The sequence below is a fragment of the Schistocerca nitens genome, chromosome 5, assembly GCF_023898315.1.
Source record: "Schistocerca nitens isolate TAMUIC-IGC-003100 chromosome 5, iqSchNite1.1, whole genome shotgun sequence".
Lineage (NCBI taxonomy): Eukaryota > Metazoa > Arthropoda > Insecta > Orthoptera > Acrididae > Schistocerca > Schistocerca nitens.
The window spans coordinates 752,005,359-752,033,173 of record NC_064618.1 but is presented as its reverse complement, the minus strand read 5'-3'; positions in this window follow the sequence as shown (position 1 = coordinate 752,033,173).

The following is a 27,815-nucleotide window of genomic DNA, read 5'->3' as shown; positions in this document are numbered from 1 at the left end:
CCCTGTACATTACATGTTCCACAAATCTGAGTCCTTGTTATTCTTGAGTTTCTCATTCTGGAAACATCCCCCAGGCTGTGGCTAAGACATGTCTCCGCAGTATCCTTTCTTTCAGGAGTCTGCCTTCTGTAATAAAAAAACTGAGTGAATGAATCAACGACGAACTTCAAAGGGCGTCTGGGGACGTCCGCCACGAACAATTGCAACGAACATTAACGAACAAAATGAGATTAAAAAAAATGGTAGAGCACTTGCCCGCGAAAGGAAAAGGTCCCGAGTTCGAGTCTCGGTCGGGCACACAGTTTTAATCTGCCAGGAAGTTTCATATCAGCGCACACTCCGCTGCAGAATGAAAATCTCATTCTGTAAACAGTGAATATTGTTTTCTGGACAGTTTTTTTTTCTGAGTACTTGCATCACTGTTCATCTTTACTTCAGAGACAATAGGACTGGTACATTTCTCGATAATCACCTGTATGTAATATGCTAGATAAAAACATATAACTTGCAAGAAGGTTGCTATTTTATATTTTTGTTAAAGTTTTAATGTACTGAAAAGATATAACAATAAAGTAATTTAAAAAAAGTCATACGACATAGATAGAGACCCCTCCAGTTCCATTTTCATTTATCGAATTTTTATTGTTACATCGATTATCTTTCATTCACTTCCTTCCAATTAATTCTCCCTTGTTTCCACTTCTTTTATAAGAACTGTTACTTCTTATTTTGCTCTTTCAATTTTTTCTACTCCACACCAAAGCAGAACATAGTTTCCAATTACTTCCTGTCCATATAATTTTTTCATTTCTGTCTTTACCAGGACTTCCATTTTCAGTACTTCCATTTCTTCAATTATATTCCCAGTTATTCCTGCTAAACCCTGTACATTCCATGTTCCACAAATCTTAGTCCTTGTTATTAACCACAGTCCAGCCTTTTAATCCATCTGGCTTTATATTTTGTTTGGTAAACGTAGCGGAACGTTTTTACTGGGGTGGGATGCCAACCACTAGCTGAACGCACCATCCTGGGGACAGGTATTTTTCCTGAGGGTTTATTTCCCTAGGGAGGCAACTTTCTTTATGATTCAGAGTGCAGCCGCAATTTTGGTCTATAGGTCAGTGCGCTGTTTGCAGCTGTGGACAAGGACGTGGTGCCTGTGTCCCGCCTGTTTGCGTACCGCGCGCGCGAATCATTCCTGTTTACCTTCCGCTGCAGCGAGTGTCACGCGTCCGTGTCTCGGTAGTGCCATGGCACACTCGTACCGCAAGTCCACAATTAAGATCACATTTCAAGCGGACTACGCAGGACCTCGAGCACTTGACTGTGAACGTTTCATCCGGGAAGAACTTCGTATTCCACCTCAAGACATCATTGGGATTCACTTTTCTATAACACAAAGTGTCGTATACATAAAACTGATAAATGAAGAGGCATGTACTGATGTTGTGTGCCGACACACTCGTGGACTTAAATTTAAGTATCCTGATGGCGACATAGGAACTGTAACGATCGACCACGCTGGATTAGGCCTTCACACTCTGAGGGTCTTCGAGCTGCCATTCGAAGTCCCGCCCGATTTTGTGATGACAATTTTCAAACCGGACGGCAACGTGCTAAGCCACCTGGCTGAAAAATGACAAACGTTTGAGACATACCCCGTCTTAAACGGAGTGCGACAAATTAAGACTGAACTGACGAAGCATGTGCCATCCTACACTCTTGGAAATTGAAACAAGAACACCGTGAATTCATTGTCCCAGGAAGGGGAAACTTTATTGACACATTCCTGGGGTCAGATACATCACATGATCACACTGACAGAACCACAGGCACATAGACACAGGCAACAGAGCATGCACAATGTCGGCACTAGTACAGTGTATATCCACCTTTCGCAGCAATGCAGGCTGCTATTCTCCCATGGAGACGATCGTAGAGATGCTGGATGTAGTCCTGCGGAACGGCTTGCCGTGCCATTTCCACCTGGCGCCTCAGTTGGACCAGCGTTCGTGCTGGACGTGCAGACCGCGTGAGACGACGCTTCATCCAGTCCCAAACATGCTCAATGGGGGCCAGATCCGGGGATCTTGCTGGCCAGGGTAGTTGACTTACACCTTCTAGAGCACGTTGGGTGGCACGGGATACATGCGGACGTGCATTGTCCTGTTGGAACAGCAAGTTCCCTTGCCGGTCTAGGAATGGTAGAACGATGGGTTCGATGACGGTTTGGATGTACCGTGCACTATTCAGTGTCCCCTCGACGATCACCAGTGGTGCACGGCCAGTGTAGGAGATCGCTCCCCACACCATGATGCCGGGTGTTGGCCCTGTGTGCCTCGGTCGTATGCAGTCCTGATTGTGGCGCTCACCTGCACGGCGCCAAACACGCATACGACCATCATTGGCACCAAGGCAGAAGCGACTCTCATCGCTGAAGACGACACTCCATTCGTCCCTCCATTCACGCCTGTCGCGACACCACTGGAGGCGGGCTGCACGATGTTGGGGCGTGAGCGGAAGACGGCCTAACGGTGTGCGGGACCGTAGCCCAGCTTCATGGAGACGGTTGCGAATGGTCCTCGCCAATACCCCAGGAGCAACAGTGTCCCTAATTTGCTGGGAAGTGGCGGTGCGGTCCCCTACGGCACTGCGTAGGATCCTACGGTCTTGGCGTGCATCCGTGCGTCGCTGCGGTCCGGTCCCAGGTCGACGGGCACGTGCACCTTCCGCCGACCACTGGCGACAACATCGATGTACTGTGGAGACCTCACGCCCCACGTGTTGAGCAATTCGGCGGTACGTCCACCCGGCCTCCCGCATGCCCACTATACGCCCTCGCTCAAAGTCCGTCAACTGCACATACGGTTCACGTCCACGCTGTCGCGGCATGCTACCAGTGTTAAAGACTGCGATGGAGCTCCGTATGCCACGGCAAACTGGCTGACACTGACGGCGGCGGTGCACAAATGCTGCGCAGCTAGCGCCATTCGACGGCCAACACCGCGGTTCCTGGTGTGTCCGCTGTGCCGTGCGTGTGATCATTGCTTGTACAGCCCTCTCGCAGTGTCCGGAGCAAGTATGGTGGGTCTGACACATCGGTGTCAATGTGTTCTTTTTTCCATTTCCAGGAGTGTATTTAGTAATTGGCGGCTGCAGAGCCAGTGTCATGTACGACGGACAACCGCGTACTTTCGCCGGCTGTGGCCAGGAAGGACATGTTCGATCGGCCTGTAGTCAACGCCGACTGACTTAGACCACAATTGGTGAAGATCCATCCCCGGCGACATCTACTTCACTCCCCGATACGTATACAACGGCTGCAACCGCAACAACTGTTCCTACCCAGGATTGAAACCACATATTGCAGTCAATGGTCGATGACAGTGTGGCGGACAACATATCCCCCTCCACGACTTCGTCTCCAGAATTACCTCAAGGCGGTGATCAATTGTGCCACCGAGACGAGTCTAAAGACAAGATGGAAGTCTAACCAGAAATTGTCCCGACTTCCGCCAGCCTACCAATGGAGACCGTGTCAGACGATTGCCGCCCTCACTGTGGCACAGAACAACATGTCCGAAAACAACGGTCTCCTCGAAAACGCAAGAAACGGCGCCATACGCCATCCGATGATTGCCTGCTTCGGATGTGTGACCCGGACGAGACTCAGGACTCTTCCACCACAACTCACCCTTCCCGTCCCGATGCTACGCCGAATACAGTTTATGAGCCTCGGACTGACAACACCACTTATGTTACTGAACATGCTCGCGAGCGCTCTACTGACAGCACTACTCAACAGTTACCAACTGCTGCATCTGATTCTTAAGCGGATGATGTCGAGGATGAGCCACAGCGCCCGGAGGGTGCCGAGGGCAGAGATGCTCCCTCGGCTGTACCCAGCACCGACCACCAACAGGGACTACGGCTGTATCGTCATCATGTGTGAGGCCGCCCCTGCCGCCACCTGGCCTCCTAAACAACCCAGTTGCCGACCTTGATGATCAAACATACCGTCTAGCAACGATTAATATCAACAACATACGTGCCCGACATAAACTAGAGATCATACAGGAGCTGCTCAATGCTGCAGATATCGACATTGCGCTTCATCAAGAGGTGTATGTCGCAGACTCCTAGGAACACTATGGCTACAAGACTTGGGTCTCACATGTGTCGGGGAACGGCAGTGGTGTAGCGATCCTCCTCCTCGAAGGTATACCCGCAGAAAATGTAGAGTATCTCCCTGGTGCCAGAGGCATGGCTCTTACTATCCAAGGAGTCAAACTTATTAACATCTATGCCCCATCAGGATCTGATCGGCGTCGGCGTCGCGAACGATCCACCTTTTTCGCTCACACAGTCACACCCCTTTTCATGGGCCGTCAGGACGCCTTGATATTCGGAGGGGTCTTCAACTGTAGCCAAGCACCTAAGGATCAGTTACCACATCACTCTCCCTGCTCAGAACTTCCGACAGTTATAAATAGTAGTCAATTGGTGGACTCATGGGAAGATATTTGTGGCGATCGGCCCGGATTTACGCACTACACCAGCCATTCCTCCAGCCGCATCGATCGGATTTACATCTCGCGCTCCATAGCTGTCGGGACGAGAGGTGCCCACGTCTGGCCCACGAGTTTTCTGACCTACATCTGCGCCATTACCCTTGGCCGCCAGAAGGTATGGCACAGCCGTGGTCCTTGGAAGTGGAACGTCGCCAACATAGCCTCTGAGGAATGTCGACGCCTTATACAGAACACTTCTGATTCCTGTAGCCGCCGGCGTGTCACCTACCGGTCTACACTGTCGTGGTGGTTACTCTGCGCCAAATCAGCCCTCCGGAAGACCTTGATAGGCTACGGACGAGATGTAGCAGCATGGAAGAGACATACCACAGACTTTTACTACAGTAGCTTAAGGGAATGTAGAACACTGCCTTACTCACCTGCAAGGCAGGTGATGGTGAACCGTGGCAAGGCACAGATCAACACGTTGCCATCTTGAGGGAGCGATCGTCAGAGCGCGCATTCAAGACAGAGAGGCCCAGGAGGAACCGTCCATGTACCACGTCATTGCAGAACGACGGCGCCGACGCCGGACACTTATCCAAGCTATCACGACGGAAGCCGGACGACGCATTGATACCCAGCGCGATAAAGGAAATGCCCTTCAAGCTCACTACACTAGGCTGTACTGGGAACACCGACATCCCCCAGAGGTGATCGCCGAAGTCTCTCAACTCACCTATGGCACTATATTCCGACAGCGGCAGCGGATTTGACTGCAGATGTAACGGAAATCATTGAAGCAATACAGGCGGGGGCTGCTCATAAGTCCCCGGGAGCTAAGGCCTTCCTCTGGAATTTTATCGGACGTATCAACAATTGCTGGCACCAGCATGGACTGATATTTGCCGCGATCTTTGTGTCCCACGACACAGATCCCTGGGGCGTTCCTAGACGGATTGATTGTGCCCATACACAAACCACGAGGCGGAGCCAGGATCAGTGATTACCGCCCCTTGACTTTACTCAACAGTGACATGAAGATTTTCACCCGGGTTCTGGCGGCACGCCTAAAGCGATCGGTACAATGTGTTATGTCGCGGTACCAGGCATCGTTAGGTGGTGACCATAATATTCGCACTGCACTGTGTCGATATCGAGATATGAACGCGCTAGCCAAAGCTCGCCAACTGCCAGGAGTTTTGGCCTCACTCGACTTTAACCAGGCCTTTGACTGAGTCGATCACAAATGGAGGTACTGTGACACATGGGGTATCCGGACATCATAGTTAACGTACTGATGCGACTCCTACTCGATCCGACGTCCAAGGTGTTATAAAACGGTCGCCGATACAGATCCTGCGATCGGTGTGAAAATGCTGCCCTCTTTCGGCGATATTGTACGCCCTTGTCCTGGAACCACTCCTCTGCGGCCTCCGACAACGTCTGACTGGGATGTCCCTTGGTGGACACACTTTTTGCTGCACTGCCTATGCAGATGACCTGGTATTCCTTCTTCACAGTAATGACGATGTTCGTACAGCACTGGCGTGGATGGCGACCTACGGCGCGGCATCAGTCTTCACAAATCGCACGCCCTGTCTATAGGCAGAGGTCTATCCGACGAGAGGGTCGCACTGCTACGAATCAGTGACACAATCCGCTGTTTTGGCGTTGATTTCACATCTGACGTGAAGCGTTCAACAGCCCTTAACTACAGGCAGGTATAAGTAACCACCGTCCTACTCATCTTGACCTCCTGCAACAGACACGATATGCTAACGTCTATTTGGCGTCACGTATCCCCCATTTTGCACAGATACTCCCGATACCACCTACTTTAGCTCACCGCAAGAGTGTGTCGCCCCACATTCCACTGTTGCCAGATGTATCCAAGATGGCGGCGATCACGTCATCCAAGATGGCGTTGTGAAGACTTGGCAACATCACACGACATCATTCAAGATGACGGATTTAGGAGGGAAGGTAGGTCAATTGGGCTACCTCCACTAACCTAACACTGCATAAAAAATGGCGGGAAGTCAGATTCCAACAGGATAATGCATCACTCCTAAGGAGGTCGTTGGAAGGTAAGTCACTTGAGGTTTCTCTGCTAATCTAAGAAAATCACGGGAAGTAGGTCAACTGGACTATGTCCACTAACCTAAGTCACCCGACCGCCACGTCCTCCTACAAACTGGTGTCAAGTTTGAATTTAGGCAGTAAAGAAAGCTCACTTGGGATTTCGCTACCAGCCGAAGAAAACTGTTGCAAACGAAGCTCACGTTCACTAAGCTAAGTCACCAGACTGCCACCTCTTCCTAGGGGTTGGTGGGAAAAGGACTCAGCCTGCACTAGCCTGATGGAGAGAGGAAGGAATGTACTTTATTTATTTTGGAGCATTTCATTTAGGGATGGAGTATACGTATCTCAGAATGCATGCATGACATGCCCCACAGCATGCAGACCTGTAAACTACTCCTACATAACTCATTTATAAGGCTCTACATACACACTTGCTAATTGTAAACCATCAAAAGTAACACATTAGTAGTGGGACAAAGAGGCGTCACCCCACTCTCCATTGTTGCCAAATTTATTCAAGATGGCTGCAATGTCGTCATCCAATATGGTGGCATGTAGACTTGGCAACAGCACATGACATCATCCAATATGGCGGCTTTTGGCGGGAAAAAAGGCCAATTGTGCTACATCCACTAACCTAACCTCAAGAAAGAATGGCGGGAAGTTTGAATTTTGGCGGGTAAATAGGCCAATTGTGCTACATCCACTAACCTAAGCCTCCAGAAGAAAGAATGGCGGGAAGTTTGAATTTTGGCGGGAAAATAGGCCAATTGTGCTACGTCTACTAACCTAAGCCTCCAGAAGAAAAAATGGCGGGAAGTTTGAATTCCAACAGGATAATGTATGCAAAACAGTTCTTCTCTTTATTATTATTATTCATTATTATTGATTATCATTTATTAACATTCATTATGATTTATTATTATTTATCATTTATTGTTATTATTATTATTGGCCTGCCTCCACTAGAAAATACCCTCCAAATTCAAATTCCAGCATGATAATGGATGCAAAACTTTACTTTTGTTTGTTATTCATTATCATTCATAATCATTTATTAACATTGATTGTCATACATTGTCATTTATTATCATTAATTATAATTCATTATCATTTATTATCATTTATTATTATTTATTATCATTTATTATTATTTATTGTTATTGACCTGCCTCCACTAGAAAATTCCCTCCAAATTCAAATTCCTACATGATAATGGCTGCAAAACATTACTTTTGTTTATTATTATTCATTATCATTTATTAACATTCATTATCATACATTGTCATTCATTATCATTTATTATCATTCATTATCATTTATTATTATTGACCTGCCCCCACTAGAAAATTCCCTCCAAATTCAAATTCCAACATGATAATGGCTGCAAAACCTTACTTTCGTTTATTATTCATTATCATTCATTATGATTTATTAACATTCATTATCATTCATTGTCATTTATTATCATTCATTATCATGACCCGTCGGTCATCAGAGGACTTCCATCTCATGTGTGACGAAGGTTGACGCATTCCTCTAAATGCACTTTGATTTACGCGATCCCCACCCTCTCGCATGCTTGGTGTAAAATCGAGACTTCAGCGTCATAACTAAGTTAGCTGTGGGTATGTGTGAGGGGCTGTAATCATTGTGTACACACTTACCCAACAGACGGGTGTTTACAGAGTCGGTGACGGGATGACTTTTTATTTTCTCATGTTGGACGCTGCTGTTATACGTATCTGTTTGCTTGTAGGATGTACCGGCTGCTAATAACTATCATTTTTTATATAGACCTGATGGAGTAATAGTATTATTTCTGACTTGTGATCTGGTGTGATCATTGGGCACTAGACGTGTCCTCAAGGCTATATTGGGCTTGTATCATAGAAAGGAGAAGTTTTACAATTGGGGTAGAGATAGCTCAGCGTAAGGTGACAGGGAGAAGGATGTATGTCTGACAGGAAGGGAAAGAAAGCGATCTAAGGTTATTGCCCGTTTTTAAGTGCTGAACATTCTAGTCTTAGGAGTGTGTGTGTGTTTATGTTCTCTCTCTCTCTCTCTCTCTCTCTCTCTCTCTCTCTCCTACCAGAACCTTCGATGCACCGATCATGGACTCTAGAACAATACTTCACACACGTGATAGATTGGATGATTTGCTTAAAAATCTGTCGACCTACGTTGTGTATAAATATCGCTCCGTTCTTGTTCTTCTTAGCTGTATGCTATTAAATTAAGGCACTTTGAGACCTGTTACTATAGATCAATATGGTGTGCTAAGCTACAAGACTTGGTTACATTTCGAGAAATGTGGTGCACTTGGATGGATTAGGACCAGGAAAGCTCTATTCAAGAGAGGTGGAGTGTAGCTGTATTCGTCTGCTCGGTTGAGGAATAATTGGGCAGCGATGTTGCGGGGTAGGTCAATGCCGAGGTGAGGATGATCTTTTAACGTAAGAGGACTAGATAGCTCTGTGACCGCCATAGGCAGAGAGGTTGATTGAGTACTATGCGCGAGGTCTTAGAAATATGTATAGCGTTGTCTGGTATAATTTGATCGTCTTTATGTGTTCGAGAATTAAGTGTGAATGGACATGCTGAGCAGTCATCTATGAATGGTCGTAATGATACTTGCAAAGTAGAGGATGTATGGTTTAGCTATGATACTGAAATTAAGAAAGACAAGCTGTCATATGATTAGCCAGTGTTGGACTTACTGTAAAATTTTTCGCGATATCAGCTGTGATGGATGGATATAACCTGTGCAGTCTTTCATTAGTTGGAATTTTCCTATTAACCACTTTAGACCACGGAGCTTTGACTTGAGGGGACAGATAACGAGCAGAGATGTTGTGCCAAGCAATCTTCCGTTGTCGATGTGGGTGCCATGCTTCATATTTATTCCGCAGTGGTGTTCCCAGAACAGCTGCATATAGCTTCTTCGCCGTCCGATTGTGCTGTTCCTAACAGTCTGCTCGAAATATAACTCTTCTGCATAAAAAACTGACGCACATAAGCCAACCGAAAAGGGATCGCCATTGGATCGAGTGGAGCAATCTGGGAATCTGGTTGGAGATGCTGGAAGAGCGTTGCTGTGATACTGGGCGTATGCTGGTCACAGATTGCTAGTGTCCTTTGAACCAGGAGCGGCATATTTGGCCGGCAGATCGATGAGCCCTTGTCCTCCCTCCTCCTGTGGCAGCGTACATGTGGCGTGAGAGACCTTAATAATCTCCTCCCTTCATAGCATCTAGTAAACTGCCTGGACACTAGCTCTGCCTATCTCTTTCGGTAGATGGAAGATTTGTGCCAAAAACCAGGTCTTAGACAATATAAAGACATTAATTAGCTGAATTTTCTGTCATAATGGAAGGTGTCTTAGGGAATGCATTTTCGCTACAGCTCTGATTGAATTTAGAAGTAGCCGCCAGTTGTAGGACGTCATTCTCTGTAGGTTGGTTTGAAAAGAAAAACCAAAAATTCTGTGCTTGTTACTGATTGTAAAACACGGGCGGTCTATCTTAATTACCGTAGGCCGTTCTGGGATTAAGACAGTTTTACGACGGTTAACGTCGACACACGGTGCTCGCCGGTACAACTGTAGCACTGAATTCGCAATATCGACATCATCCCAGTTACTGACAACCAATCCGAGGTCGTCCGCGTACGCACGGCACACCACGCGTGCCCTGCCGGCAGTGACTCCCTGGCACATGGTATGCAACTTGCGTAATAAAGGATCTAAGGCGATGGTGGAAAGCGCCATTGAGTCGCCGGGTGCAAGTCTTTCGATTTGACGCCACTTCGGCGACTTGCGTGTCGATGGCGATGAAATGATGAGGACAACACAACACCCAGTCCCAGAGCGGAGAAAAATCTCCGACCCAGCCGGGAATCGAACCCGGGCCCTTAGAATTGACAGACTGTCGCGCTGACCACTGAGGTACCGGAAGGGGATACTGGAGGGGTGTATGTCCCTAACGAAGATGTGCCTGATGAGAAAAAGAGGGATTTCTTCAATTACTTACAAGAAAAAGTTGACGAATGTCCAAATGAACGTCAGTTGTTAATGATGGGGGACATAAATGAACGAATTTTGAAAAGGTTAACTGGTAATGCCGTGGGACCGTGAGGAGAGGATGTAGGGGGAAGGAGATTGATTAAAGTCTGTAAGGCTCAGATGTGTATTGTTACGAATGGCCAATTCCAGCACAAAGAAATACACAAATACACCTGGGCTAATCCATCAAGGAACCTAAAAACAATTATAAACTATCTAGTAGTGCGGAGACAGCCGGTAGTTAAGGTACAGGATGTAAGGGTAGGAAGAGGAAGAGACTGTTGCTCCGGTACATTTACTGGAAAAATATTTTTCCTGATTAAGACGAAGATAAAGAAAAGGAGGAGAAACAGGTGGATGCTGGAAATACAACTACACGGGTTCTAAAATATAAGACAAATGTGCTACGAGAAGTAAGTTTGAAAATTTTGTATCAGCGAAGATTAAATGTAAGATTGGATGCAGTGGACGAGGACTGGAATACTAATGAGCTATGTAGTTTTCTCTAACAGTCAATTAAAGTAGCCGCAGAAGAGGCTTTAGGAAAGGAAAGGAAGAGTAGGATAAGAGCAGAACTGATGACCACTGAGTTGTTCGAGCTAGTTGAAGAAACGACGAAATTATATCGCTTATGGGTAAAAAAATGGTTCAGATGGCTCTGAGCACTATGGGACTTAACATCTGTGGTCATCAGTCCCCTAGAACTTAGAACTACTTAACCCTAACCAACCTAAGGACATCACACACATCCATGCCCGAGGCAGGATTCGAACCTGCGACCGTAGCAGTAGCGCGGTTCCAGACTGTAGCGCCTAGAACCGCATGACCACCACGGCCGGCACTTACGGGTAAACTCTGGGAGTGAATAGGATTGGAGTATGTAGAAGGTACAGAAAATGAGGGCTACGAAATTAAAAAGAAAGTGTAAGTGACAGTGATAGATTGCTTTTAATGTACTCCTTGCTCCATCCGTCATTGCTTATTTTGCTGCCTAGCTGGGAGAATTCCTGAACGTCATCCACTTCGTGACCATGAAACCTGATGTTGAGTTTCTAGCTTTTCTCATTTCTGCTACTTCTCATCACTTTCGTCTTTCTTCGATTTACTCTCGATCCATATTCTTTACTCATTAGATTATTCATTCTATTCAGCAGATCATGTAATTCTTCTTCACTTTCACTCAGGAAAGCAATGTCATCACCTAAGCTTATCACTGATATCTTTTCACGTTTAATTTGTATTCCACTCCTGAATATTTATTTAATTTACATCGTTGTTTCTACGATGTAGAGGTTAAACAGTAGGGGCGAATGACTACATCCCTGGCTTACATCCTTTTCAATCCGAGCACTTCGTTCTTCGTCGTCCATTCTTATTATTCCCTCTTGGCTCTTGTACGTATTGTGGACTACTCGTCTCTCCCTATAGCTTACCCGTATTTTTCTCAGAATTTCGAACATCTTCCACCATTTTACATTGTCATGTAATTTTTTACATATCGACAGATCCGATGAACGTGTCTTGATTTTCCTTTAGTCTTCTTTCCATTATCAACCGCAACGTCAGAATTGTATCTCTGGTGCCTTTACCTTTCCCAAAGTAAAACCTATCGTCATCTAATAGATCAAGTTTCTTTTCGATTCTTCTGTATATTATTCTTGTCCGTAACTTGGATACATGAGCTGTTTGGGTAATTGTGCGATAATTCTTGCATTCCTCAGCTGTTGCAACCTTGGGAATTGTGTGGATATTATTTTTCTGAAAGTAGTTAACACAGAACCTACACTAGATGAAGAAGTAAAAGAGACCCTGGAAAAGTCAAGAAAATGAAAGTCAAGTGAACCGGGAGAAATTGCGATGGAATTATGGAAATGTGGGCCTTCTCAACTGGTGAGATTTATATATAAGCTGTTCAACCAGATTGTGGAGGGAGAGGAAACACCAAGAGAGTGCTGTCTATCATACGTTATATGCTATCTATAAAAATGAAAAGAAGACGCACCCAAATAACTATAGGAGAATTAATTTTGTGTCATCTTTCAGCAGAACTTGAAGCACTATACTGAAAAACAGGTTGTAGTATGAGACTGAGGGAAAGATGGGAGTGGAACAAGCAGATTTTGCAGTTTCACGGCTTTGTGTGCTTTATATTTTTTGCTTTAGACAAAGAAGTGAAAGGCATATTCTAAGGGTCAGGAAGTAATCGTTAACACTTTTAGATTTAGAAGGAGCAAATGTTTTGTATCCATCAATGCACTAATGGAAGCGCTGGAGTCTACAGTTGTACGAGCACAATAAATATTCTTACTTCGGAGAATATACTACGATTCACACTTAGCAGTTAAAGTAGCGAGAAAGTTGAGTGACACGTTCCAAATAACGTAAGGACTTAGACAGGGCTGCATTATGTCGCCGACCACGTTTAAAATATATTTGCAGTGTATACTGGAATGGTGAAATCAGTCATGCGGAAGTACGGGAATTCCTTTCCAGCATGTTACTATGCGCTCATTATTATTTGCCGGTGATCAATTACTGATAGAACAGAGCAGAGAGGATGTAAAATTTATTTAGAAGCTAATGGAAGTATTTGAACGAGGCGGGCTTTGAATAAATATGAGAAAAATAGAGTATCTAGTTGTTGGAGGAGATGGAAGAGACATAGTACTGCCGCAAGAGACTATTAAAGCAGTAAACCAGTTTAAATACTTAGGATCAATTATCCGTTCCTCTGAAAGCTATGTAGCAGATGTGGAAAGTAGGATACAGTAGGTAAAAGGAAGAATTAAAATGATAAATGGAGTTCTGTAGAGCCCGAAAATATCAAAAGAAACAAAGAAGAGGATGTGGCAGAAGTAGCGGAAAGTGCGCTAACATAAGGTGCAGAAGAATAGACCCTGGGAGAACGGAAAAAAAGCAGAGTACAGGCAGTATAGATGATAGAATAAGGAAGGAAACCAGGATATCCAGAACAGAGCGGAGAAGAAATGAGAAAATTAGGGAGATAATGGATATGGAACAACCAGTCGTGCAAAGAATTAAGAATAGAGCTCTTCAGTGGTATGGCCATTGAAGAGCCCCCGTCCCACACTCAGTTGATACAGTGGCTGAACAGTTCAAAGAAGGGTCTCATTTCAATTATAATATAATTATAGTAGTTGGTGTCTTCGATACAGTCTTGATGTGTTGGATAAAATACATGTTTAAAATCAGTGGGAAGCATAAAACGTCGTCTGAAATCGTACTGTATGCTTCTCCGGAAATTATTTTGAACAATTGTTTCAGGAGACCGCTAGAAGTGGAAATGGTTGCTAAAACAGACTTGATCTCTTAGCAACAAATAAAGTTGTGGAAATAGGGAGCATCATGACGGATACAGAGATTAGTGACCAAAGTGTCGTCGCAGTACTGAATACTACAACATTGAAATCCACTAAAATAAAGGCGAAATATGTCTATTTAAAAAAAGCAGTTACAAATTCTCTTGACGCCTTCCAAGGAGACGGACTCCACTCCTTCCGATTTCACTGTTTAAGCGTGCACCAGATGTGGTATGAATTTAAAGAAAGATTATGGACGGCCATTGAGAGATACGTACCAAACAGGTTACCAAAAGATGTTACTGATCCCCCTTGGTAATGAAAACAGGTCAGAACACTGTTGCGAAAGCAGCGAAAAAGAACGTAAAATCCTCAAGCCTGAAGAAGTTTACCAGGAACTAGAAGTTTAGTGATGTCTTACATGCATGATGTTTTAATAGTTTCCACAACGAAACTGTCTTTCTAAATCTGGCAGAAAACTCAAAGAGATTCTGTCTGTGTATAAAGTACACTAGCGGCAAGATACAATCAAAAGCTTCACCGCTCTACAGCAATGGTAACGTTACTGATGACAGTGCGTCTAAAGCAGAGTTCTTAAAAGCTGGTTTCCGAAATTTCGTCACCGGAGAAGATGAAGTAGATATTCCAGAATTTGAATCAAGAACCGATCACAACATGGGTAACTTGTACGTATGTATCCTCGGTATAGCGAAGAAGCTTAAATCACTTATAAAGGGAAGGCCTCCAGTCCAAACTGTGTATTGGTCAGGTTTCCTTCAGAGTATGCTGATGTAATAACTTCATACTTAGCGATCACATATAACCGCTCACTAGTCGAAAGATCCATACTCGAAGCCTGGAAAAATCCACCGGTCACACCAATACTCAACCAATACACAATAAAGGAAATTGGAGTAATCTGCTGGATTACAGACCCTTACCACTAACGTCGATTTGCATTAGAATTTTGGAACGTATACTGTGTTCAAACATTATGAGTTACGTCGAAAGAAATGACTCATTGACAAATAGCTATCACGGATTTTGAAAATATCATTCTTGTGAAACACAACTAGCTCTTTCTTCTTACAATTTAATGAGTGTTATCGTCAGGGGATGTCCACATTTTTAGATTTCCAGAAGGCTTTTGCACCGTTCCTCACACGCGACTTTTAATCAAGTTATGTGCGTAGGGAATATCGTCTTTGATGTGTGACTGGATTCGTGATTTTCTTTCGGGAAGATCATAGTTCGTAATAGTTGACATCAGGTCATCAACCAAACAGAAGTAATATCTGGCCTTTCCCAAGAAAGCGTTACAGGCTCTTCGCTGTTCCTAATTTTAAACTATTTAGGAGACAATCTGAGCAGCCATCTTAGATTGGTTGCAGATGATGTTTCGTCCGCCGTCTCACCATGTCATCACACGACCAATACCAGTTGCAGAATGATACAGAGGCGATATCTACAAGGTGCTAAAAGTGGCAATCGACTCTAACTAATGAAAGTGTGAAGCCATCCACATGAGCACTAAAAGTGGTCTACTAAATTGCGGTTACATGGTAAATCACACAAATCTACAATTACGAATGACTAAAACCGTAACTACCACACAGATAATCTTGTGGAGAAAGCGAACCAAAGACTGCGATTCATTGGCAGAACACTTTGAAAATGCAATATGTCTACTGCGCTTTCCCGTCTTCTTCTGGAGTATTGCTGCGCGGTGAGGAATCCGCGTAAGATTTGGATTGACAGAGAACGTCGAAAAGTATAAAAAGAAGAGCAGCTTGTTTTTTATTATCGCGAAGTAGGGGAGAATGTGCCACGAATGTGGTACATGAATTGGGGTGACAATCACTAAAAGAACGCGTTTTTCGTTTCGGCAGGATCTCCTGATGAAATCATCACCCTTCTCCCCCGAATGCGAAAATATTGCGCTGACATCAACATATATAGGGAAATATGGTTATCTAGAGACGTATTTTGAAGATGGATCGATGAACGCTCTGCCAAGCACTTAATTGCGAATTGCGGAGTAATCATGCATATGTAAACACAGGAAACTTGCGAGAGATAGGTCTTGCAGCCTGATTAAAGTGAAAGAAGAGGGAATAGTCGAGTAGTCGAGAAAGATAACAGACATTTACGTTGCAACTGATGTCGAAGAGTTAGTCCGTTTTTCAATCAGATTTTGTCTTACTGCCGTCAGCAGGATCTCAGTGATGGGTGTTGTTCCCCTTGCGTTTTCTACCCATCACATAAGACCTAAAGAGGGTCAAAGAAACGTGATTTAACTGGAAAAATGCTTGTTGGTGGAAAACCAGTGGTTATTGTCATTAGGTACTAAATCCAGGTACGAATTACCGTTGAAGAGGCAAGAGAGAAATTTCTTTCGGATGAGATCAGAACTTGAGTAGCTGCTAGTGATTGCTTGAAGTGGCAGCCTGAACACAGTTCGCGGTTGCACATCCCTTGCTACACCGGCCCGGAAGACAGGTGATCATCGATAAAATGATCGATAAGCTGTCCCCGTAAACAGACGACGTCAGCAGTAGTCTAACGGAACAGAGCTAATGGGTGGAGGCGGACGAGCGCGCGTCTCACGGTGACGCACCAGTACTATAAATGTCGCTGTCGCTTACGCCACACATTTAAGGTAAAAGTTACGGAAGCAGCCAAGGACGCCAAACTGTTTTGGGGTGGGAGATGAATGTGTCGGCTGTAGCGACATCTTGACTGGGCACTGCATACGGCCCACGTCTTACTGTTTACGTATGAAGAGCGTCTGCATCACAATTTCTTTTATTAACGACTACTGGTTTCGGCGTGCCCCGCCACTCATCTTCAGATGTAAGAACCTTCTGTCACAACATCTCACAGGGAAAGAATAAGTATTTACGCTCCGGTGTTCGTAAGATAACATGTTTCCTCATGTGTGGGTCCACAGCCTGGACGTAATATGTGAGTGATAAAACCATTTTAAACATCCAGCTTTCCTTTCTGAGTGGTCTGCATCGCGCGCCACGAATTCCTGTCCTGTGCCAACCTCTTCATCTGAAAATACCAAATGTTACCTATATCCTCAATTACTTGCTGGATGTATTCCAATCTCTGTGTTCCTCTAAAGTTTTTACCTTCTACAGCTTCCTCTAGTAACAAAGAACTTATTCCGTGATGTCTTTACAGATGTACTGCCAGCCTGTACCTTCTTCTTGTCAGTGTTTTCTACATATTCCTTTCCTCGCCGATTCTGTGGAGAATCTCCTCATTCCTTCCCTTATAAGACCACCTATTTTCGACATTCGTCTGTAGCACCACATCTCAAATGCTTCGATTCTCTTCTGGTTTTCCGCAGTCCATGTTTCACTACCATACAATGCTGTGCTCGAAACGTACATTTTCAGAACGTTTCTTCCTCAAGACCTACGTTTGTCACTAGCTGACTTCTCTTGGCTGTAAATTCCCTTTCAAACAGTGTTGGTCTTGTTTTTATGTACTCCTAGCTCCGCCCGTCATGGAGTATTTTGCGACATAGGTAGAATTCCGTAACTTCGTCTACTTTGTGATGCTCAATTCTGTTGTTAAACCGAGCGAGGTGGCGCAGTGGTTAGACACTGGACTCTCAATCGGGAGGACGACGGTTCAATCCCGCGTCCGGCCATCCTTATTTAGGTTTTCCGTGATTTTCCCTAAATCGCTCCAGGCAAATGCCGGGATGGTTCCTTTGAAAGGGCACGGCCGACTTCCTTCCCTAATCCGATGTCTGGTCTCCTTCCGCAAACAACCCAACCCACTATTGTTAAGTTTCTCGCTGTTACCATTTCTGCTACTTCTTATTACTTCCGGTTTTCTTCGATTTTCTCTCAATACATATTCTGTACTCATTACACTGTTCGTTCCATTCCAGTGATCATTATCGTGTAATTCTTCTTCGCTTTCAATGAGGATAGCAATGTCATAAGTGAATCTTAACTTTGATATTCTTTCATGAATTTTAATCCCAGTCTTGAACCATTCTTCTGTTTCTCTCATTGCTTCTTCGACGTATAGATTGAAAAGTAGGGGCGTAGGACTGCATCCCTGTCTTACATCGTATGCTGTCATTTTCATTGTACACGGTAACGTTTTTGTACAACATGACATTTCATTGCTGGCCTGTGGCGATATGAAACCTAGCTGCGCTAATTGATTTTATATACGGCACACGTATCACCTGTGCATCTGGATTTGAAAATGGCCGAAGGCCAAAACGGGCATTTGACGTTTTAGGTCTTGAACGTTGGTTCCCCCATTTTTTTGTAGGTGGCAGTGGTGCTGGTGGTTGGTACGTCTTAAGTGTCATACAATAAGTTTTAGCATCTGTAAACATAACACCATCAAAATATTAGTGGATTTATCATGGCATCATGAAGTTATTCTCTGCTGAATATACCAACTTACGAGCTTAATTCTCGTCATTTGAGGAAGTTTTAATTTTCTGCCTGAACATGAAGAAATCTTAGTATTAAGAAAACAGTCTTAATCGCGCTTTTTATTTTACTTCATTTTATTTATAAATGAAATTTATTTTATTTTTTATAAATAAAAGAAATAAAAAAACGCGATAAAGACTGTTTTCTTAATACTAAGTTAATTTTATTCAATCGCTGTTACTCCACAACCACGTTGTCCGAACATCTATGAAGAACTCTGCCTCTGAGGCTCATAAACGCTGGGTAAGACCTAAGGCATGGCACCTATTAGTAACAGATCGCACAGAAAATGTCTTCAGCGATTTCAACAACCTTGATTCTGACATCGAACACCGTCATGGCAGTGGAAGAGAGAAGGTTATCGAGCCCCCTAAAACTGACAGGAACAGTCGTTGGGGCCGAGCACTAAAAGACATCAGCTACAATACAGCGATAGACATGGAGAGGTGATGTTGCAGCAAGACAGTGCTCAACCCCAAATCGCAAAACCTGTCAGAACGTACTTGGAAATGTTGGAACTGGAATACCTATCGCACCCGCCGTATTCTCCAGACTTTGCTCCCCCTGACTACCACCTTTTTCGACCAATGGCACACGGCTTGGCTGACCACCGCTTCCTGTCGTATGAGCAGGTGCAAAATTGAATCGGCTCATGGGTCTCCTCAAAAGACGCCCAGTTCTTCCACCGCGGGATTCGTATGCTGAGAGATGGGAGAAAGTAGTGGCCAGTGATGGCGAATACTTTGAACCGAAGTTTTTATACAATTAGGTGTTGCGGCGTAAAGTCAAGCGCCGGCATGCCAGTCGGGAACGGCAGGGAAGATGAGGCTGCGAGAAGAAGTCAGCCAATCACACGCTGATCGACCCCTCTCCAGGACGACAATGCGACAGCAGCGGACCACATGTGAAAAGGACATAAGCGCCGCTCCCGACTGGTCGTAGCCCAGCTGAATAGCAGCTTCAAGGCTAGCGACTAGGAATAGAAGCGTCAACGTTACTCCACTTGTACTGGCTATGAAACACATATTTGGAATTTTATATATTGAAGAAGATCAATTATTTTGTGTGTCGTCCTTTGCTTGCGACATGTCTGTGTAATTGTCAAAGTTAAGTATTGTCATTTACTTTTTGTAATAAATCTAATTAATACGATTTGTTTGAAATATTTGTCTAGCGAACCGAGTATGTAGGATTCCTGGAGTCCAGATACTTGACGAAGAGCATGGGGGCATAATATTAAGCCTCGAACTTCGAGAAAAAATCGTGAAAGAAAACTTGTAGACCAAATAATTTAACATATGATGAAATAAAGATCGTCTTGCATAATGAATTTGATAGCCTAAAGACGGTGTTTAAGGTTTTACTATTTATACAACAGCATGTGATGACGGTTAAACGAACTATAAAGGAAAAAACCGGTTGAACATTTAAACTCGCGTCAATGAGTATAATCTTACTCAAAGAAAAACTGCACTTTTAAAAACGTAACCATGAAGTGACTGGTATCGACAATTATGCGGCGATTTTGCATAGAGCAAATAAGGGGCGATTCTTGACGCTTAAAATTGATACCGCCAATAGAAATGAACTTGACAAGAATCTTAATGAACTGAATGAATTTTTCCATTGCGCTCATTTTAATGTTTAAGATGATGTTCTCCAGTAAATGTGTAAAGCTCGATGTTCGCCCTCGTTCCATTAACTTGGATGTGATTACCATGTTCGCTGGAAGTAGATGAAAGGCGGTCGGTGCAGTGCGGCCAGTAACATGGTACATAAACACGCTAGTACGTCGCTCATCACACAACCCGCTGTTACGGTGTATGGCACGTTCTAGTGGTCACTGTTTCCCCACACTATAGCCATGAAACTCATTTGTGAATATTTAGTAACATTATATGCTAAAAGATATAGCTTTCTTGTAATAGAATTCGTTTATTCCCTTTTCATCTTCCCGTAACAGTCGTTAGTTTTAGTTATTAAATATTCTGAATTTGTGTTTCAATATACGGAGTACTCAAATAGTGTAAATTAAATTTCGTAGTGCCTTCGAAATGTTTTTCTTTTTTATTAATTATTTTGTATGTTGGAAGAAATTCAGGCTGTGTAATGTACTGCTCAATACACTTGTCACATGACTGACTACACAATATTTCCCCCACTACATCCTTTGTATTTTATGCGCTTTGCGGAGCCAGATAGGTGTAGATTTCATGATGTTTTGATGTTATTTGTGCAATCTTAGATGGTGTTGTTTGTAATATTACACTTTCGTGATTTTTATTTTGTCGCCTATTTTTCCTTTTACAGGTTAGATTTGAATGAAAGAATTGGTGATCCAGACGCTGTTTTTTTTATTATAACAACTGAGATAACAGTTTCTGAGACATGACGTTAATGATGCTTAACCTACAAACAAGTGTTTGTCACCTCAAGGTTAGTGGCACTATCCAGAAAGAAACCGCGCCTCAAAACGTGCACTGGAAGTAGCGTGGGGCTGTAATTAAAGCACAACTAGTCACAGAGGTCCACTGTAGGCCGTAATTATCGTGTAGTAGCGATATTTTAATAATTTTAAAATTATGGTAACCGCAGCTAAATAAATTATACATAATTCATTAACCATTCATACAGTATAACACAGATTTTTAGACACATTTATTGACGCATTTAAAATATAAAACTGAAAGAAAAGTCCAATAGTCTGCAATAGCTGTACTTACTGAAGTCGATAAGACACTCACGGAACCGGTTTCGCGGCTTGTAAGTTGCATCTTCTGGTGTGCATCTGTACAGAAATTTGTATGAATTAACACTCTTATAATGGGGAAATGAAGTTATCTGAGACTGGACATTCATCATTGATAATGATTTTTACCAACTGAAGGAGCCTGAGAACTTCGTATAGCCGAGCCAACTGTTGCTCTGCGGAATTCTGTAACAGCTCCCTCCATCATGACATACCTTTGTAAGAAACCATCTTTTGGTATGAAATTCTTCGTGGGGTTATGTGACACACAACTAGTTTCCTAACCAGATACATAGTATTTTCTTCTTTGTGTAAATCTATTCACTCAGTACTCTGAAAATGACTGAGATAACTTTATTTTCTCATACTCAGAGTACTGATTTATGAACATTTCTGTTCTGGTATACACCAGCAGATGCAATTTAACAGTTGAGAAACTGATTGTGTGAGTCTCTGACCGACTTCAATACATACAGCTATTGCAGACTATTGGAATTTTCGATTAGTTTTATATTTCAAACATCTGTTTGTACTTAATGAGTGGTCAGTACATTATTTAGATATTCTAATGCAGCTATGCGGAACCGATTTGCTCTGAAAAAAAAATAGTTCCAATTTTGGTTACCAGATGAAACTATGGCGCTATGAATGCAAGAAATGTTTCCACATGTAATGGATTACAAATGGACGTGGGCAGGAAAGGTAAGACAAGTGACAAAGACGTAGTGTTGAGCTCATTACTAACCGCCGCTATCATAATGTGTTCAATGTGAACACCCGAAACGTCAACATCCATAAAACCACGTCATCAACTGTTGCTCGCAGCAGTCCCCTTGTGATCTGGTAGAGGTCAGGTAGAGAACGAACATGACCTTCGTAAAAGCGTCCTTTTGGATCTCCCCAGAGCCAGAACTCAGATCAGGTGCTCTTACAGACCATGGATCTGAAAAACCTCTGGAGACAACATGTTCATGGAAAGCTGCATTATGCAGAGCTTTCACTGGGCGAGCGACACAACCTGTCACATGCTATACCACGATTTCTCGATAATGCTTTGTATTCACTACACCCTGTAGCGTAAAACGTGCCTCGTCGCTCTATAGAACATTGCCCAGCTACATGTTATCAAGTTCCATTCGTGCCAGAAACTGAATGCTGTGAATCATGAGGTTTCAGTTGCTGCACCGTCTGGATTTTGAACAGGTACCAATATAAAATAGACCTCAAAACTGTACGTACTATTGACCATGAGATGGAGAATTCTGGTGACACTGTGCGAGCGCTAACACTACTTGGAGCGATAGTTATACGAAGAAAGCCAGAAACGCAAAATTTTACGCTCTGGGCTAGACACAGAAATAGCCAGACCTGCTGCGCACGCAGGTCTTTACTGCGCCACCTAGCCAGCACGAAATTGTGGCTACAACGACTAACAATTGAAACCCACACATCCATTATGCGTAACGTGCCGCAGGTGTATTTACGATTGAAGGAATAGCACAACGCCCTAGGCTTCCACCCACGCCCGAAGGTTCAGCATTTTCATTTGTTAATCACCAGCGGCAGTTACTGACGCTACCTTGAAAAACGACACAGAATCGCGTCTGTTGGAGCTCATCTTTGTTTACAGGTCATGAGCTGTTATTGAACACAGGAACTAGCAGAGATGTAATAATATGTGATGCAGCAGAATAAGTTCCTGGAAATCCGAACGAAATTACGGAGAAACGTTTCCCCTGTAAGTGTGAATCTAATTGGAAGGAAAGAAAATTACGAGAAACTGAGTCTTTCGAACAAGAATTAGTCAAAGTTTTTGACAAAGGACTGTTCGTATGGTAGAATTTTAGGATAGGTTGTCAAATCTTGTGGCAGCACATTTATCATAAAGCTCCAGTCAACTTGCGTCCGAAATACATAGAACACAGGATGCACTGTAGATTACTGAAGTGATGGAGCGAGAGACAGAACAGACACGGAGAGAGGGAGAAGGACAGAGATAGAGAGAGAGAGAGAGAGAGAGAGAGAGAGAGGGAGGGAGAGAGGGATCTTGTCACCACAGATAATGGATTAGCTGGACGTGTCACACGACTGGAATGTCATTAGACATCGTACTGGCCATCAAGATAACAATCGCACTAAAGATGGTCACGGGGCGCATTTCAGCTCGGTCAGGACACTGCATCTCCGAGAATCTGCAACTAATTAACTTTCCATCTGACACCCCTTTAAAACTGTGCAAGGCACCCTAGTACATGTCACGTCACGTCGCCGGCGTCATCTGGAAGGAATTAAAATTATAATTCAGTTTTGTGTGAGACATCCATCTTCTTTCACCTTCTAGTAGTTCGAGATACACCAATTTATTGCTTTCATCTCCGTCTGCACTTTCACCATTCCTCTTTTACAACTACATTCGTTTCCATTTTCATCTTTCTATTACTTCATCTGAGGAATGATTATGATTGATTACTGCAATATTATCAGGAACTTGGCAAACACGAACTTGTTTATTTTCTTCGATTATCATCTAAAGCGGTAGCGCGTGATATTGAACGAAGAATAAGAAAGATGGAGAGAGATTATTACTGACGTGATCAACGTACATAACCTCTCTGATGCCGCCAGTATTTTTCTAAACTCATACGTCTCTTCGTTCGTTGCCTATATCAGTTCAGTGGATACGTCTTCTTCCGTTGTCTGTTTTGCTGAGTGATCAATCACTGACCTGGTGCAATTAATACTCACGGTCTTGAGAAAGTAAGTTACACGTGTCGTCGAACGCTAAGAGCACTGTGCAACGAGAGTGGTGTTGTCACAAGAGAGTACCAGTCTGGGGTGCTCTGCTGACGTAGCTCTGCTGAGGTAAGGATATCAATGAATCACCGTGTGTGGGAGAAATTACGAGGGCAGTTCAATAAGTAATGCAACACATTTTTTTTCTCGGCCAATTTTGGTTGAAAAAACCGGAAATTTCTTGTGGAATATTTTCAAACATTCCCGCTTCGTCTCGTATAGTTTCATTGACTTCCAACAGGTGGCAGCGCTGTACGGAGCTGTTAAAATGGCGTCTGTAACGGATGTGCGTTGCAAACAACGGGCAGTGATCGAGTTTCTTTTGGCGGAAAGCCAGGGCATCTCAGATATTCATAGGCGCTTGCAGAATGTCTACGGTGATCTGGCAGTGGACAAAAGCACGGTGAGTCGTTGGGCAAAGCGTGTGTCATCATCGCCGCAAGGTCAAGCAAGACTGTCTGATCTCCCGCGTGCGGGCCGGCCGTGCACAGCTGTGACTCCCGCAATGGCGGAGCGTGCGAACACACTTGTTCGAGATGATCGACGGATCACCATCAAACAACTCAGTGGTCAACTTGACATCTCTGTTGGTAGTGCTGTCACAATTGTTCACCAGTTGGGATATTCAAAGGTTTGTTCCCACTGGGTCCCTCGTTGTCTAACCGAACACCATAAAGAGCAAAGGAGAACCATCTATGCGGAATTGCTTGCTCGTCATGTGGCTGAGGGTGACAATTTCTTGTCAAAGATTGTTACAGGCGATGAAACATGGGTTCATCACTTCGAACCTGAAACGAAACGGCAATCAATGGAGTGGCGCCACACCCACTCCCCTACCAAGAAAAAGTTTAAAGCCATACCCTCAGCCGGTAAAGTCATGGTTACAGTCTTCTGGGACGCTGAAGGGGTTATTCTGTTCGATGTCCTTCCCCATGGTCAAACGATCAACTCTGAAGTGTATTGTGCTACTCTTCAGAAATTGAAGAAACAACTTCAGCGTGTTCGTAGGCACAAAAATCTGAACGAACTTCTCCTTCTTCATGACAACGCAAGACCTCACACAAGTCTTCGCACCCGAGAGGAGCTCACAAAACTTCAGTGGACTGTTCTTCCTCATGCACCCTACAGCCCCGATCTCGCACCGTCGGATTTCCATATGTTTGGCCCAATGAAGGACGCAATCCGTGGGACGCACTACGCGGATGATGAAGAAGTTATTGATGCAGTGCGACGTTGGCTCCGACATCGACCAGTGGAATGGTACCGTGCAGGCATACAGGCCCTCATTTCAAGGTGGCGTAAGGCCGTAGCATTGAATGTAGATTACGTTGAAAAATAGTGTTGTGTAGCTAAACGATTGGGGAATAACCTGGTGTATTTCAATGCTGAATAAAACAACCCCTGTTTCAGAAAAAAAATGTGTTGCATTACTTATTGAACTGCCCTCGTATGTGGCGACTGAAGTAATAGAACCCTGTATGTTGTCCTCGACGGCGAGTGTTCATCAGAGACAACGGTATCGTCAGGAGTGACCCAGCGAAGTGTTCTCTATATACATATATGATACGGCCGACAGGGTGGGCAGCAATCTGTTGTTGTTTGTTGGTGAAGCCGTGTTGCAAATAAGGAAAGGTGTCGAAGTTGAGGGACTCTGGGAAGATACGAAAAAATTTCCAATTGGTGTAATGAATGGCAGCTGGTTCTAAATGTGGAAAAACGTAAGTGAATGCGGATGAGTAGGAATATCAAACCTGTAATGTTCCGATACAGTATTACTAGCGTCCTCTTGACAAAGTCAAGTCGTTTAAATATCTGGGCGTAGCGTTGCAAAGCGATATGAAATGAAACGAGCACGTGAGAACTGTGGTAGGGAAAGCGAATGATCGACTTCGGCTTACTAGGAGAAAGGAGAGAGCGATTCACCTGTAAAGGCGACCGCACGTAGGGCAGCGGTGGGACCTATTCTCAAGTACTGCTCGAGTGTTTTGGGCCGTACCAGGTTGGACTGAAGGAAGACATATTAGCATTTCAGAGGTGAGCTGCTAGATTTGTTACCGGTAGGTTCAAACAAGCCGGCCGCTGTGGCCGGTCGGTTCTAGGCGCTTCAGTCTGGAACCGCGCGACCGCTACGGTCGCAGGTTCGAATCCTGCCTCGGGCATGGATGTGTGTGTTGTCCTTAGGTTAGTTAGGTTTAAGTAGTTCTAAGTTCTAGGGGACTGATGACCTCAGATGTTAAGTCCCATAGTGCTCAGAGCCATTTCAGAGGTGAGCTGCTAGATTTGTTACCGGTAGGTTCAAACAAGCCGGCCGGTGTGGCCGGTCGGTTCTAGGCGCTTCAGTCTGGAACCGCGCGACCGCTACGGTCGCAGGTTCGAATCCTGCCTCGGGCATGGATGTGTGTGTTGTCCTTAGGTTAGTTAGGTTTAAGTAGTTCAAAGTTCTAGGGGACTGATGACCTCAGATGTTAAGTCCCATAGTGCTCAGAGCCATTTGAACCATTTGATTCAAACAACACGTAAGTGTTACAAGGATGCTATGGGAACTCAAATGGGAATCCCTGGAAAGAAGGTGACGATCTTTTTGAGAAACAGTACTGGGAAAATTTAGAGAACAGGCATCTGAAGCTGACTGCCAAACGGTTCTGCTGCCACCAACTTACTTTGAGCGTAAAGACCAATAAGAGACGATACGACAAATTCCAGCTCATACGGAGGCACATGGACAATCTTTTTCCCCTCGCTCTATTTGCGAGTGAAACAGGAAAGGAAATGACTAATAGTGGTACAGGGTATTCTCCCCCAAGCACCGTTGGATGTACTTCGAAGACGAACTAGGAGCGTAGCAGATTTTTTGTGGGCAAAACATCCTAACTGCACGCTCCATCTCCGTGGAATTTGGGTGGTACGTAGTGAAATGGTGCCAACAGTTTCACAAAGATCCCACAGATGTTGGGGGATGCTGATCGGGAAGAAGACCTCCGATATCGACCACAGAGGATAGCGTCCAGCAAATCTTGCTGGGAATGTTTTACCTGGTTGGTTGCAAGTGCTGCTCCAAGTTGAAAGGGTTCATACAAGACAGGAAATCGTGACGGGTGACATCAATCTAATCTGAAGACTGATTGTACAAAAAGAAGAAGTTTCGCTAGGGGTGGATGCATCTTACTATACTAAAGAAGCTTCTCTACAGTACATTTATGAAAGGCAGCTTCTCCCGGGGAAGGGATACTTAAGCAGGAAGCTATCATTGTGAGAGAAGAACAAATTCACATCCCTCATAACGAATTCGTAGGAAATTTCAATTTTAAGCAGGTGAAGGTTGCATTGCTAGGAGAATGGTGGCCTCTTTATGGAATTCAGAGAAAAAGAAGTAAAACGTCTATCAATAGGAGCTTCCAGCCCTAGATATTCGGAATGGAGAACGGCCTTTAATTTTGTTTCTGAATGTGTAGAACTTCTTCTGTATCCAGTGTACAACACAAGTGCTACAATCAGACATAGGTAACGAGAAATTTGTGAGATACAATTCACTTATGTATTATGGATATACAGAGTGTCACGTAAGACGTAATACCCCTTTTATTTCCTAAACGGTTATATATATGGAGACGCGGTTTTCGTAAAATGTTAGAGCATCGAGGGGCACGTATGTGTTTGATTAGTGTTTTTAGCGCTGTATAAACTGAGGTGTTGAAGTAAGTATTTTTTTATTGGAACTGTCTACCTCATATAATGGCATTCGGTAGCTCGTGAGATAGCATTTTGAGCGTTTTATCATGTTGAAGTTGAAACCGGTTCTAAAAAAAAAAAAAATCG